The sequence below is a fragment of the Maniola jurtina genome, chromosome 16, assembly GCF_905333055.1.
Source record: "Maniola jurtina chromosome 16, ilManJurt1.1, whole genome shotgun sequence".
In the NCBI taxonomy this organism is placed as follows: Eukaryota; Metazoa; Arthropoda; class Insecta; order Lepidoptera; family Nymphalidae; genus Maniola; species Maniola jurtina.
In genome coordinates this window covers 13,835,824-13,851,734 of record NC_060044.1, presented here as the reverse complement: position 1 = coordinate 13,851,734, position 15,911 = coordinate 13,835,824, and the positions used below count along the sequence as shown (strand labels likewise).

The 15,911-nt window shown below is 38.5% G+C and overlaps 1 long non-coding RNA gene across 1 annotated transcript; it reads right to left on the bottom strand.

Annotated features, from left to right (window-relative positions):
* Window positions 1-4,353: 4,353 nt before the first annotated feature.
* Window positions 4,354-8,061, bottom strand: LOC123873075. The gene is made up of 3 exons (XR_006797596.1): window positions 7,983-8,061; window positions 5,609-5,614; window positions 4,354-4,364 (listed from the first exon to the last, which is right to left on the bottom strand). It is a non-coding gene; the product is annotated as an uncharacterized LOC123873075 (long non-coding RNA).
* Between the last annotated feature and the right edge of the window lie 7,850 nt (window positions 8,062-15,911).

Here is a 15,911-nt window from a genome sequence, read left to right as displayed (position 1 = left end):
TCAACATGCCAAAGAAACCACGGCCGGCGGGGCTCAAGTGAAAAACTTGCGATGAATTGAGCTGGGCATAATTTTGAGATTCTTTTCTGAAAACTCGCTCTCTGATTGGTTCAGGCGGTCGCTGACAGAGCTTGCTGATTGGTGGAAACTGCGCGAGGAAAAAAATGTGGCTTTGTGTGGACTCCGGCGATTTATTCACGACTATTAGTTATGGTTGGGTGAGCGAGCCGGAGCGGTAGGGATGTTGCCTGTATGAGATGTCGATAACACCTGCGATCGATAAAATAAGTGAATAAGAAAGGGTGTCCATAAAACTTTGAAAAATACACTTTTGCCATTATATTTAATAAAAATATCCAGACAGCCGCGTCATACAACGATCTATGGAATTAGGTACTTATGTTTTTTGTCGGAAATTAAAACTTTGTTCTTCCGTTATTGTGGATCTAGTTTTTAACCAAATATCTGATCGTGTTCTACCTACGTCCACAGCTGAACATTTTGTGGTTCCACACACCACAGTTCTGTTTCGTCTGGAACTGATGACTTCTTGATGTCGGGGTCTGCCATCGCATCGCTGCGTTTTCGGTGCTATATCACTAATCCAGCACCTTGCGATCGCTAGGAACATCTAACGGTTCTTCAAACTATTGCCACTTCAGCTTTGCAGCCCGCTGAGCTGTATCGGTCACTCTGATTTATCCACGGATCTGCTTATTTCTGATTTAATGCCATAAGAAAATTTCGATCATACTCGTAGCTCTTTCCGTAGCCTGTAGAGTGAGATGAGGTGAGCGGCCATGTATCGGATTCGTATATTATATTATCACTGGCAACACGCATTGTTTGAATATTTTAGCCTCCAGGTCCTAAATATTTAACTAAATAGGTAATCATATAGAGTTATCTAAAATTCATTCTTTATTTACTAAGTACGTAATTGGGTGGGTAGATACTCGTACAGGACCTGTCCGTTCGCGCCAGACGTTAATTTGCTAGTGAGGACTGTAAGCTCTTGCGTTTCTTTTATGTGTAGCAACATATCAATAAAAACTTATTAAAAATATAGTTTTTACTAACGCTAAAATTGTATTACATCCGTTGCCCTGAGTATCTAAGAATCATTAAGGTAAGTTACACTAAAAAAAAAAAAAATAGTAGATATCTTAGCTTATGTTTTGCAAAATTATTTGAATGTTCATTTGTATCTTCAAGGAGCGGCTCTCCAGTATTTCGCCTTTGGGCACCGAGATTGCTTAAACCAGCGCCGGGTATAGTTCGATAAGTTTAGATTACTACCCAAATTAAGACATGCTTATCGTGATTATATCGATAGTGTAATAGCGCATCACTACACTTGTTTACTATTCTCGAGGTGTATAATGGGACCAGTGGCAGTTGGCAGTTACGTCTCAATCATCCCACCTTTTACTTACTGAGAGAGCAGGGGAGAGTGTTGCAACCATACGAGAGAAAGGGACAGAAGACACGCATTCAGTCCTCTGTAGACTTCCACTGCACGCATCATAACTGAACATTTTAGTGATATTCAATTCTACGTGCGGAAAATTTAAGGTTGAAAATAGGTTGCAGCAGAGTATAGTGTTTGCCAGTATTTAGCATGTATGTTTTCTTTAGATATGAATGCAAATAGTAATGGCGCGTTTTTATTTGGAATGTTTACATAGAGGGTCTGCGAAATATGAAAACGGGTAAATACCGCCGCCATTTTGTGTCGCATGTACCGTCAGCAAAAGAGATTATAGTTTGCCGAGTGCTTCCAACCCTCAGAGGGAAACGTCGGAGGGCGGATTTTTTAAGTGAAAGCTACTGGTGCCCGGAGGGGCTCTTGCTTTGCGGACAGACTGAGAGCTTGCAACGGGGTTTTTGAAACTGTATTTTAATTTTTTAATCGTCCTTTGTAATTTACAAGTTTAGAAGTGGGAGCAATATTCAGGTAAGTGCGTTTCAGGCTAGACGTTGTAATTCCTCTCAACTCTCAAGCTACCCGCGCGGAGCCGCGGCGAGTGGCTAGTGGGCATACTTATCATTAAAACTCGCTATAAGTACTTACAAGCATAGATATGTACTTCCAAGCAACGATAGCCCAGTGGTTAAGATTTTGACCTCCTAGTCAAGGGTTAACTCTAACTTTTCCGAGTTATGTGTGTTTGAAGCAATTATATTATACTTAGGTTGCTTGAAGGAAAACAGATCGGAATCTGTTCCACACATAGATATGTATCCACACATCCACGTCTGTCCACGGATGGAATTAAAAATCAGAGCTGAATCGATTTTCCTTCAAGCTATTAGAGCATTAGATTACAACATGGGGATATTCAAAGGGCGGACCAAAAAATTCCTGAAAGTTCGGCAACGCATTGGCGGTTCCTCTGACTTGGTGGACTTTATAGCTACTTTGAAATAAGATTTTTTACACTTTTATTACCTGATACCTATCTTTCAAAGCCACCATGGTCCAAACTTCATAGTCGCTGACCATTCCTCCCTGTGTTGGGAACAATACGCAGATAAACTTTTAGCTTTTATAAAATAACGAAAGTCTGGCACGCGCTGCCTCTTAGTCCAATATGTTAAATTTTGTTTTAGATAAGTAAATATAATGTACTTACCTACTTATCTAAAACAACCCTAACTTCTAAAACCGACTATGATATAGGTACCTACCTACACTATTGATCGTCTGGCTATTTATTAATCGAATAAGAAAATATTACATAGGTATGTAGCGATTCTATCTGCACAAACTTTCAAGTTGTGTAATCCTTAGACGGTGCTTAGATATTCAGGACTTACCTATGGCTGTACCTAAATAGTCTACTTCCTCATCTTGCTCGGGAAAAACTGATTCACTGAAAAGAAGAAGGACGAATGGATACATAAGTACCTCATAGATTAAAATCTATCCTGTTGGGATGCTTCTAGGATGTAAAATAGTGGGTTACATAAAGATAGAGGCGTGAAAACTTAGTGAGTTCCTCTCTTTACAATCGGCAAAACCTACTCGGGTAAAAAGTTAAATCATCGATTTAACTAAAAAGTACGTTAAATTACGTCAAATGTTATGACGTCACATCTGTGAATTTTAATGATTTTATACAAGCTTCCTTACCCAAGCTACTAAGCAAGCGTTTTGACTTTTGACAAAAAGTCGCTGATTTGACTAGTAGTCATCATCCCTATTGTACCTACTTATCGATACTTGGAAATAGCGTCTCCAGCATCGCCCGCGGGCCCCGAAGTTGTGATGTTATAATTGTATACGACGAGGTACGTACAACGAGCTCAATCATCGCGTTCGGTATTATCTGCCATTAGCGCCACGCCACGCCACCGTCACGCCGCTAACGAGCGAGCCCGACCGATATCGCCAATCGCTACAGAGTGTTGCCGATACCTGTTGTCGTTATTAGGGTTCCATACCTCAAAAGGAAAAACGAAACCCTTATAGGACCACTTTGTTTGTTTATCTGTCTGTCCGTCTGTTCGTCTGTCGGTCTGTCTGTTTGTCGTGTCCGTCTTGAAAACCTACAGATGTGTACTTGTCCTGTACGTCCCGTTGACTTAAAATCATAGAATTTGGCAGGTAGGTACGTCTTATAGCACAAGTAAAGGCTATCTGAAAACCGTGAATTTGTGGTTATATTTTAAAAAAATTGTTTTCTAATACCTAGATATTTTCAATTTTCAATGTAAGATAACTATACCAAGTGGGGTATCATATGAAAGGGCTTTACCTATACATTCTAAAACAGATTTTTATTTACTTTCATGCAAAATAGTTTTTGATCGATCGTCCAAAATGTCGGAAACGTTGTATCAGTCTGTAGGAAGTCGTTTCCTATACCTACTCTATCAGCGGAAAAAAGTAGATAGCACGTTTCTCTGCTGCCTACGTAATCGCATACAAACGTCCATACCATTCCATTCCATTTCCATTTCCATTTCCATGTCCATTTTGAGGCACCTCAAATTCACTTAGAAGCATAGAAGAAACACTCGAAATTCAATCATAGTATCGTTTGTCTGTGAGTGTCTGTCTGTGAGCCAGCGCAGCTATAGGTAGGTAATAGTAGTTTTTGAACTAGTAGTAGAGTTTGATTTTATTTTTATTTTTGTTATATTACAAGCATCTAAGCCATTTGTACCTATATAGTGTGGTTTCGAAGTAAGTGCGAATTTTTCTTGATAATTTCAGAAACGATGCTTACCTATTGATATACTTACTACCTAAGTATAGTCTGAATAGAGAACCTACAAATATGTTTACCTACTCATAATGAAAGCGAATAGGAAATCACAAGCAGATACTGAACAATATCTTGAGCAAGACGTAGTGCCTACTCTTGATTTCTTATACATACCTAGATATCACAAAACTAATCCGCTGGTCAAAGAACCGCGAGCACGAAAATTTTCTTTAATTTTCTTTTTTACTTAACATCGTAGGGTACAGGAGTGCTCTGTCTACACGGCTTCGTCGAACTTCTGTAATAAATTTTTTTAGACCTTGAACTGCAATCTCACATGGTGGTAAGTGATGATGCAGTCTAAGCTGGTATCAGGCTAACCTGGAAGGGGTATGGCAGCTTTTATTACCTAAACCATACCCCTTAGGTTTCTACGCGGCATCGTATCGGAACGCTTAATCGCTTGGCGGCATGGCTTGGCCGATAGAGTGGTAACTAGCCGTGGCCGAAGCCTCCCACCGGACCAGATCAGAAATTTAGAAATTTTAAAATTCCAAACCTCTGCTGGGAATCGAACCCGGGACCTGCCATTAATAAAACCATAGCGCTTACCACTGCGCCCCGCAGGTCGTCAAGAGGAGGAGGTAGGTAAACAGTAATACCAGTAATATCTACTATCCTAACTCTGTGATATTAGTATGAATACCTATTAGCATGGATTTGAGGATTTGAGGAGCAGCCTGTATGCGGGCCGGTGGCGAACGGATGATCGGCAATAGGTATTTTACGATATAGAATAATTCGTTCGGTTCGTACAGGGTGGCGAGTGGTGGCGGGGTAGGCCGGGGGCGCACCGGGCGCGGTCGAAAGTCACGATGTCACGTAGCGCGCCGCGGCCCGCGCGGGACGTGCTCGCCCCAGGGCTGGCTAGCGCTCCATTGACACTGTTTTGTTTTGCATTCATTAGCAAATACAAAACCTTTTTTTCTCATTCATTTATTATCTCATTATTATCATATTTTAAATAAATGTTTAAAAAATAAAATAGAAACAGCAAACAATAAAACAACAGAAACACCAGAAAACTAACAATACATTTTATTAATAATCCTTTAAAGTTTAAACTATAATAGCTTAGTAAACAGTAGGGTTTTAACTGGGCATAGCATATTATAGTACAGTGGGGCCACTAAAAATTGTGAAATAAAAAAAATTCGAAAGAAAAATAAAACCGACTCCTGGGTCCTCTCTGAGGGGGGAGGAAAAATAATTTTTGTATAGCTACACGTGTAATGTAGGTAGGTACCTAGATACGAAGTCGGGCGAGCTTCACTCTTGGATTTCTAATTTTGTTTTAAAATGCTCGCTCGACTTCATACCTAGGTACATTCCACGTGTAGCTAAACAAAAAATATTTTTTACTTTTAGTGTTTGTGGTTTTTGAAGTCGGTTTTATTTTTCTTTTGAATTTTGTTTATTTCATATAGATTGTGCACAGCAAAATTGACCACAATACATTATCTATTTACACTAATTACGATTCGATAAGCTTTCCGATTTAGAATTTTTAGATTAGAATTTTTTCCCGGGATAATAATCCCGGAAAAAAAATCTACTACTTACCGCGGAAGATACGAGAAGTGATCGGAATTTGTCGTCACCCGAATTCCAATCGTAAACCGCGATTAATTATATCTACCTGCAACTTCGTCCGCGTTGATGTAAAATTTTCATGCCGCAGGAACTCTTTCATTGTCAGGGTATTTGCTATCTCCATTCCAAATCTGTTCAGTAGTCCACATAGAGACACACACACACATACACACACACACACACACACATACAAACTTTCACCTTTATACATAATATTAGTGTGATAGTGTGATTATGATTTTGTCAAACCTCAAAAAAAATTTTGACTATTCTGTCATCCCTAGGAAGGCAAAATTAGTCAGTAGATCGAATGAGTCAATCGCGGGCGAGGGTTGCGGGCGGCGGGTGGCGGGCGGAGGGGTGGGTGATATCAAGTTATAACGAGTTTGGACAACTCGCTAATGAGTGCAACGAGATGTCACGCACCGCGGACGTTTTGGTGCCGCGCGCTCTCGGTGTGACAGCGGCTTTATATTAGCTGTGTGATAATAAAACTAGTTTTTACGCTATGATGTTTTTAGGTGGAGTTTCTGTTTTTGTAGGCTCTTAAATACCTTCACTAAGAAAAACATTTATGAAATACCTCCCGTGCGAAGCTAGGGTGGGCTAGTAATGTCAGTGAATATAAGTAAAGTGTTGAATTGTTAGTTTTTCTCTATTAGGGCTGTGTAGCGGGAGATGTGCATGAAACCTAATGATAGGATCGCTTCATATTCTTAGGAATAATTTTTTTAGTAAAGGGCAGAGAACAATGTATTATTTATATATTCAAAGCCGATTGACACGCGCGCACGTACACGTGACACTTGCTTGTGATGTGTGATGCGAGTGAACCCGTAGACATAACTGCACGCATTACGTCTACGTCACGCAAGCGGTATGCCATGCATCATACAGTTCCATACATTACACCGCAATGCTACGCGCTACGTCTACGCTTACGCGACACATACGCGGCCTGTGTGGGCGGCGTTTTAAGCCACATTGTGCTATTTATCTTCAGGTTCCTATATAAAGTAGGTACCTACCTTCGAGTTTTCTATCTCTTATTGCTATATTAATAGTAACTAGGTAGGTACATAAAAAAAGTTTATTGTTGATTGTGAATGAAAAGTTTCCTCGAAAAAACGCCAGATTTTAACTAAATTCATCAAAATCAAAATGTATCTACTTATTTCATGTTTCTCTTATGTTACGTGTGTGACTCTACCACCACTGCACCGGTGCGGAATACAGATTCTACTGAGAAGAGCCGGCAGCAGAAAACTCAGCAGTTGCTATTTTCAAATCATAAAAAATAAGTTAACTAGTCATTAGTAACTCTTACAGCGATCTACTTCTATGAAATATAATGAAGAATAAAATGTCTTTCCAATTTCATAATGAAAGCCAGAAGTATTTCTCGATTTATTGATAAAATAATTTATAATTCTTGTCAGTTTTTTAACGAAACCACTAGGGTTGGTGCACATTGAGTAATTAACAGCGGAAAAATGTAAAATTAAAAGTCAAAACTACCGCTCTGCTCGTCTACATAACGAGACCTCATGAATACCGACCCCAGCCTACCAACTACTCGCATCCCGACTTCCTTACCGCAGACGCAGCTTAGCAATCACACAGTTCAGCTGGCTTCCTGCGTACCTACCTCATGAATACCGACTCCAGCTGGGGCCTGCCTACTAACTACTCGTATCCCGACTTCTTTACCACAGTAACTATGTATGTATGTATGAGACGGAGGGACGCACGTCACTCGCGCTCACTCGCAGCGGGTCAGCGCGAGAGCTGTGTTGGTGTGCGGGACGACCCCACCTCAGTTGCCATCTCAACCTGTCGCGTGCTGTAAATTATTTGATTACCTATAACAGCAGTGTACAAAGCAGCTAAAATCCTAATTTGTTATTGGCTAATTTCAATAATACGTCCACATGATATCACGATGTTGTCATCTCTATCATACCGGTAGAGATGACATTTTATGATTTTAAAAGAGCAACTGCTGACTGCTGAGTTTCTTGCCAGAAATTTTTTTACTCAGTACAATCTGCATTCCGACCCGCCGACACAGATGTACCTACCATAAGAGCCACTAGTTGTCCTACATGAAATAACTTAAAGCCGATAGACACGCGCGCACATACACGTGGCACTTGCTTGTGACGCGCGTGAATCTGTAGACATAACTGCACGCTTTTCGTCTACGCGAACGTTTACGCCACGCAAGCGGTATGCCATGTCTCATACAGTTCCATACATTACAACGCAATGGTACGCGCTACGTCTACGCTTACGCGACGCATACGCGGCCTGTGTGGCCGGCGCTTTAATTTTGATTTTGATGCCTACCTGAGGGGATAGTTATGAACATTTTATACGTTTTTAGGATATACATGATACACATAAAAATATGTATTATTACATCAAAGGGTAGGTGCTGCAATACCACCGATACAAACACTGATACAATCAATTCTATAATAAAATTATTGTGCCTACCACTTGACTTACCGTCCAATTGACTGTTAACTATTTTACTTCTTGCTAAATTAAAAAGTTTTAAGACGAAGAATGACGAGTGCGTCGTTTGTCGCGATCATGAAACTCAAGCACACCTCAAGCTCAAAGTCCAGTCCTACTGTAGGTATGGTAGCTAAACTGTGGTGCGATTACAATGTATAGCTATTGTCCCCCAAAACTGCGAGATATTCGGGGCCGCACTAAACAAACAATAAGAACATTGTCGTCAATAGCTAGTAGTACTGAGCATGCGGATAAGCATTTGAATAACGTAGGTATATTATACAAATATTTTTTGTTAGGTAGAGATACCTATATGATTCTCTATCGAGAAATTTAAGACCGTAGGCGGTCTCTCCGTCGCTCACTCCATACCAATACCAACAAAGTTCGGACCTCATTTAAATAAGTATAATATTTACCAATCGAACACAATAGAACTTTGTAGACACGTTCTAGAAACTAGTAATTATGTCTGTGGTTAACCAGATTTCCGTAAAAATAACTAATTTTAAAGTAACAGGGGTTTAAAGATTTGTATATAAATCCTTAAGACCGTGTAACTTTGAAACTGAATAGGTAGGTACATATTTTAACGAGAATATTATACATTAAAAACTGGATACAAAATTAAGGAGTTGGATCCAGAAATTTTTATGGGACCACCACGGAAACTTTTGCTGTTGATTAAAAATATATACTTAAGTGTTAACAAATCGGTCCAGAAGCCTCGAAAAATTCGGGTTAAAAAAAAACGGGACGAGTTAAGAATCATCTCCTTTTTGGAAATCGTTAAAATCTGGAGAACTACAGTAAGTAAGTAGGTAGGTACTTAGATAGGCATTCGTTTCAACTGAACGGTAACATTTGAGCATTACAAAGCTGCCGTAGAGAAGGTTCTTAGTACCAAGCCTCCGCTGTCTGTCTGCCTGTCCGTCCGTTCGTCAGCGGACTGTTTCAGATCTGTATGAAGAGATCACTGTAAGTAGGTACCTAATGATAAGGTCACACTTAATTTTCAAGTCTATCCTGCAGTTTTTGTTCTTTAACATAATATTAACTAATAAAGATGTTTAAATAAATAAATGATATTTTATTTATTCGGATTTCAGAATTCGAAACTTTTGAATGAAAAACTTTGAAAATCAAGGATTATGAACTATGATTTTAGACTCTACATACCTACTTAGTACTTATGTATGTTTGTGTGCTCCATCGTAGCAGCTAATCTACTAAGCTGATTTGATCAATCAACTGTCAATCGATTCGTGATTATGGTCCGGGTGACATGGGCTACATTTAATATGAGCAAAATTCGATATGCTAGATGTTACATCCAAAAAGTGGGGGTCTCTGACTTTTTTTGCTACGTACCTACCTACTTATCGAGTGGAGTCAAATTTTGAATTCATTAATACATACCTACTTTAATATAGACATTATTAAGTAAATTATATGAAGCGACAGAAAAATATTTTACTATATTTCAACGTAGGTAAGTACTTAGTCTGATTTTAGTTCTGAATTTATTTATTTATTTATTTATTTATTCAAACCTATGTCTAGCTTTACAGTATATCCAATTCGCTAGTGTAGAACACAGTGTAGCACATACACACTTACATCTTAAAAAATTACCTTATATCTAATATACCATACAAATTTAATATCTATTTGTAAACCTTATCTTCAATCTTCGAATCTTATCGCTGAAAGTGAAACACGTAAATCTAAACGACGAACTATATGCACATAATATTATGCACGGTGCATTGGATGTACAATGAAATCGTAATAAGTAAGTAGGTTCAAGTCAAAAACCGAACTTTGTGGAATCAGGCGCCAGCTCTCACCACGCGAATTATTCTAAGAATTGAATAGAATTTGTATGGATTGTAAGGCACTTGTGAAAACAATTACGTATATGAATGGCTTCATACATTTTCCATGACACACAATTTTGCGGAAAAGCGCGATGGGCGAATTTCGAAGTGCGGCCGCGTAGCCATACGCGCCGCCAAGAAGTTTTCTGGGCTATCCCGTAGGAATTTGAGAAAATCCGACGTTATTCCTTGTCTACATTATAAATGGACCCTCTGTATAAAATGTCAGCTTTCTAGGTCCATAAGTTCGGGCTGAACTTTGAAGAGTAGCTCAACACATTTTTGTTAATTCGCTGTCTTGTTCGTCTGTTTGTTTGTTTGTCTGTTCTATACAAATTTTGCAATCGACTATTCATTTAATATATTTAGATTAGTAGGAATACGCCTAGCCTTTCCCAACATGGCTGCTCAGCGTTAAACAATTTAATTGTTCTTGCCCCATTGTTTTATTCGATTGTTTAAACAGGACCCGCAATGGCGGTGAACTGCAGGCCACTTGGCGCCCCAATAAGCCACAACATTGGTCCGAATGGAACAATGTGCATTGAAAAGGTCGTGGAAATCAAAATGGCGGACTATTGATTGTTTTCAAGGATTGTTTTAATCAATAGTTCGGTTTTGTGTTCGACAGGCAGTTGCCATTGCGGCGGTTCGTTTGACGGACGCGACGTTACATTTTGTGATGTATAGGCGTCGTTCGTACAACGCGATTACGCGATCACCGCGCGAGTAAGCGATGCGACTGTCGCATGTTCGACGCAAATACGCGATCATCGCGCGTTCATGCCAATTAGGACACCTATTCCAGAACAGTATGTTTGATCGCGCGTTCGTACGAGTAAAATTCGCGCGAGCTTGCGATCATCGCGCGTTTGCGTTGTATTAGAACGACACCTTAGCGTTTAAAGTTCAAACTATCGTGAGTGATATCCATTAGATTATAAAGTACATCTTACGCCTGACCTTACCGTGGTTAGTTGAAATATGACCGACTAGTATCGAACTCGCCCGGCGTCCCTTTCAAAGGGCCCCGAACCTCAGAGAGTCCAGCCGTATTTAGGTAAGTAGGTAGGATATTTAGGTATAATTTTATGATCTGTGGTTTTCGTCTTTTACTGATTAAGTTTGATAAAAATGTGTTAAACTTAAAACTTAATAATAAAATTAAGTATTCAAGTGTTAAAAAATGGAGCAGAAATACTTAGGCAGGGCCAATATCTAGAAGCTGTTTAAGAGAAGTAAGAATTGAGATACTTTTTTACCTATTTGTTATTTTTAGGGTCCCGTACCTCAAAAGGAAAAACGGAACCCTTATAGGATCACTTTGTTGTCTGTCTGTTTGTCAAGAAACCTATAGGGTAGGTACTTCCCGTTGTCCTAGAATCATGAAATTAGGCAGGTAGGTAGGTCTTATAGCACATATTATACAGGAATAAATCTGAAAACCGTGAATTTGTGGTTACATCATTTAAAAAAAAATGTGTTTCAATTTTCAAAGTAAGATAACTATACTAAGTGGGGTATCATATGAAAGGGCTTTACCTGTACATTCTAAAACAGATTTTTATTTATTTTTTATGGATGATAGTTTTTGATTTATCGTGCAAAATGTTGGAAAAAATACCAACCCGAGTACGGAACCCTCAGTGCGCGAGTCTGACTCGCACTTGGCCGGTTTTTTTCATTTGTATTAATTAAATTTATTAATTTATTATTTATTCGGGAGGTAAGAGGTTCAATCTTGGGCCCTATAAACTATAACTTTTCAGAACTATGTGCGTTCTGAACAATTAAATAGCTATAATATTATATCACTTGCTTTGTGAAAGAAAATATCGTGAGGAAATCAACGTGTCTGAGAGTTCTGAATAATCTTCTCAAAGGTGTGTGAAGTCTGCTAATCCGCACTGGACCAGCGTGGTATGGACTACATAGGGCCAAACCCTTCTCATTCTAAGGATATAACGGGTTCAGTAGTTAGCCGGCAATGATTTGTTGATGATGATGATGATTATTAGAAAGAGACATAATATTTATCTCTCATAAGCTGCCGACAAATTATTACGGTAAAGGTAGTTGGGTAGTCATCTATAACTGATTTGGAAAACTTTGAAAAAACTAGCATTATTTCTTTGCATCTGTAGGTAGGTATATTTTGCTACAATGTGGTAGGAGCTCCATACATTGCGTAACGACGTCGCAGGCCCCAGGGGCCAGGGGGCAGGGGCCAGGGGGACACAACCATTCCTCACTCGCCTATGTATTTCTCTGGCCCTATTTCCTAGGGTTTCCAGGCGATGAAAATTCTCCCGACATGTCCGGAATTTTGGCTTTACCTAATAGATAAGGTACCTACGTCAGGCTAATTGTCAGGTACTTATTTAAGATTTAGCTATAGGTACCCAAGTAGGTACCTACCTATCATTCACAATAAAATAATTTGAAGATTTATTGAGTTAGGTACATAGGTCTAAAGAATTAGGTAAAATCGGATATATCCAACCAAGCAAGGCGTGCAAAATTTATTGAACCCAGCATCTCATCTCACATATTATTAAGTAGGTTTATCATCAGAATTCTATGTAGGTAATCTCGAACTGAAACTCATTATAAATTATTTATTTAAGTATATATCACCTATTCTTCCTTTCTGACTAAGCTTAAAGTTTTTTTCAGAGGAGCGTAAGACAGAAATAATCTAGTTACAGATGAAATAAGAAAGTAGGAGCTTTCAGTTCTGCTTCCTAATTGGCTGAGCTATTCAGAATTTCTGATTTGGATTTAAAAGTAAATATCGTTGTCTGTAGATAGGTACATAACTGCATATCCTAAACGTTCGAATTAGAAACGAGGAAGCAAGTCGCTTGGTACACGTGTCCGTGGAATTTCGGCTGAGTACGGGCGCAAACCTCGACGATGGCTTGCGGTCCTGTACGATAATAAAAAGTTGAATTAGGGACCAGGACAATAAGTTCTTGGGCACAATTTCGAAATTATTTCCGAATATTTATTGATATTATTAACAAAATACCGATAGACAAGCAACTGTGGTCCTTCTGGAATCAATTTTTCCCGTCCTCTTTAAGATACATACTTAGGTAGATAGGTAGGTATAGGTCAAGAGTGAATGGGTTTTTAGTCTGCATCAACACTCGCCAGCAGGTCTAATTGCAGTAAAGTCTTTTAATTTAAAAAAAGTCACTTAACAACATCTTTTGAAAACATCTGGCCCTTTTTAGGCTTGGAAAGGAATAATCATATTGAGAGCTGGCAACCCTGCTTAGGTAGGTGGTACTATATCTACCGCGCCTGCTAAAGGCAGCTTTTTCATTGCATTGAAGTTATACTTACTTATGTGTTATGTAACTTCAATGCGTTGAAAAAGCCTGCATTTTGCTATATGAGGCGGTATAGTTTTGTGGTTAGAACGTGTGTGTGTACCTATGTAATAAGGTAAGTTCAAATACAAGTGAACTCAAGCAAGAATATACTTAATGATTTCACATCAAAGTCCCTCCTATATTATTCGTATTTGGTAAAAACGAGTAGATAGTTATCCACCTATTATGTAACTCGATATAAAATAGAATAAGTAGAATAAGTATAGGTACCTAACTAAGTATTTTTATTCAAATAAATTTTTACAAGTATTTACTTTTGATTAGTCAAAATAATTTAGCACCTGCTAAGAGGTATGTACCGAACTCTACATCATGTACCAGACCATCTAACAAATTAATTAATAAATTAATTAGTGCTGGTGATAATACGTCTATCAATCATTCGTATGAAAAAGTTTTCTAGCAGCTGTTATTATTTGAGATATAGGAAAGTAAGTTTAAACAGTCATTTAATTCCTTATAGTTTACTCATACCTAAGTATCACATAATATTTTATCACGAAGTAAATGAATACCAGGGTAGGACTATAAGTAGGTAGGTATAAGGTGTTTCTAAAATTTGACTTCAAAAAAACTTTATAATAAATGAACAATGGCGTCGATTCCTTTGGCGTTTTTCTAAATTTGATTCTTTTTAATCGCTTACCTATATTGGAAAGATGTGCTATTCTGAAAATATACACCTAAGTAAATGACAGGTCTAACTTAAAATTGAATTTGAGAGCACTAATTAAGTAACTACTTACTCAATTTAGATTTTAGAGAGGAAAAGCCATTCTGTAACCGTTCACGACATTAGGGAACTTGTAACAAAACGTCGAGGCATTGACGTCACTGGCAGGCGTCAAATGTTTTGTACGTTTGACGCAGGGTAGCCCTAAGGTAGCCCTAGTTTTCTATGATTGTACGTCATCATAGCATAATATTTGACATATCGTCAATTCAGGGGCAAACGTAGAGTTCCCTCACTCTAGTTCACTCTGATTCTGTTGTACCTACGCACTAAGTGTCAAAATTAAGGAATTAAGGAAGGAAGGAAGGAAACCTATAATTAGAGTGAACTTCTTGAGGTGACCACTAAAAAAGCTGAAGTAGGTATCGTAAATAAAAATCTTTTTATTTGTGGCTCTAGATACACTTAACTTTCAATGATCTATTTTGTTAGTAGCTGATACCCGCGACTTCGAAAATTCCCGTGGGAACTCTTTGATTTTAAAAAGTAGCCTATGTGCTAATCCAGGGTATAATCTATCTCCATTCTAAATTTCTGCCCAATCCGTTTAGTAGTTTTTGCGTGAAGGAGTAACAAACATACACACACACACACACACACACACACACACACACACACATACAAACTTTCTCCTTTATAATATTAGTGTGATACCTACTTAGGTACTTAGTGCTATCTTCAAAATATTTTTGTCATAAAAGGAAGTTTACCTAACTACTTACATTTGCTTATGCCGAAAACAATATTATTGTCACTAAATCATTTTCACAGTAACGGATCTACAAAAGTTACCTATTTGCCTGAGGTTTTCCTCTCCACAAAGCCCCATTCATTTCCCGTTGAAGCCTGCCCTCACGTCTCAGCGGCACCTAGTTACACTGGAGGCCACTCGATACGTTAAGTAAGACCTTCAGTGAAGTCTATCACACTCGTCTCCCCCACACTCCACACTGATTGATTTTTGCTACTTGTAATGCTACAAGTAAAGTGAAGTAAAAGTAAAATATGTTTTCTTTATTGTTCACCAAATTAATAGAAAGGTACCTAATTATGATAAAATTGATTTTTGTAGGTACAATCGCTAAAATAGCGATCTCTTCCAGGCAACCTTAGGGTCAATAGGGGTCAACAAGGATTAAGTAGGTAAATTACTTTCCCGCCTACTTCGTCGTTGGTAGCCTTATCCAAGTAAGTAAATTAAATGTAAGTACACAGTAAATTAAAAGTAAGTACCTAGGTAGGTACATTAAAGTAGTTAATCCAAGTTATAATCTATCTCCATTCTAAATCTCAGTGAAATCCATCCAGTAGATTTTGTGTGAAAGAGTAGGTACCCAACACAAAAAAACTTTCGCCTTTAGGTACCTAAGTATACCTACCTAATATTATAAAGTGTGATTACAAGTTAGCCCTTGACAGCAATTTCACCTGGTTGGAAGTGAAGATGGAAGCGAGCTAACTTGGGCGGAAGATGGCGGTTTTATTGAAATCATACTCTTCATCACAG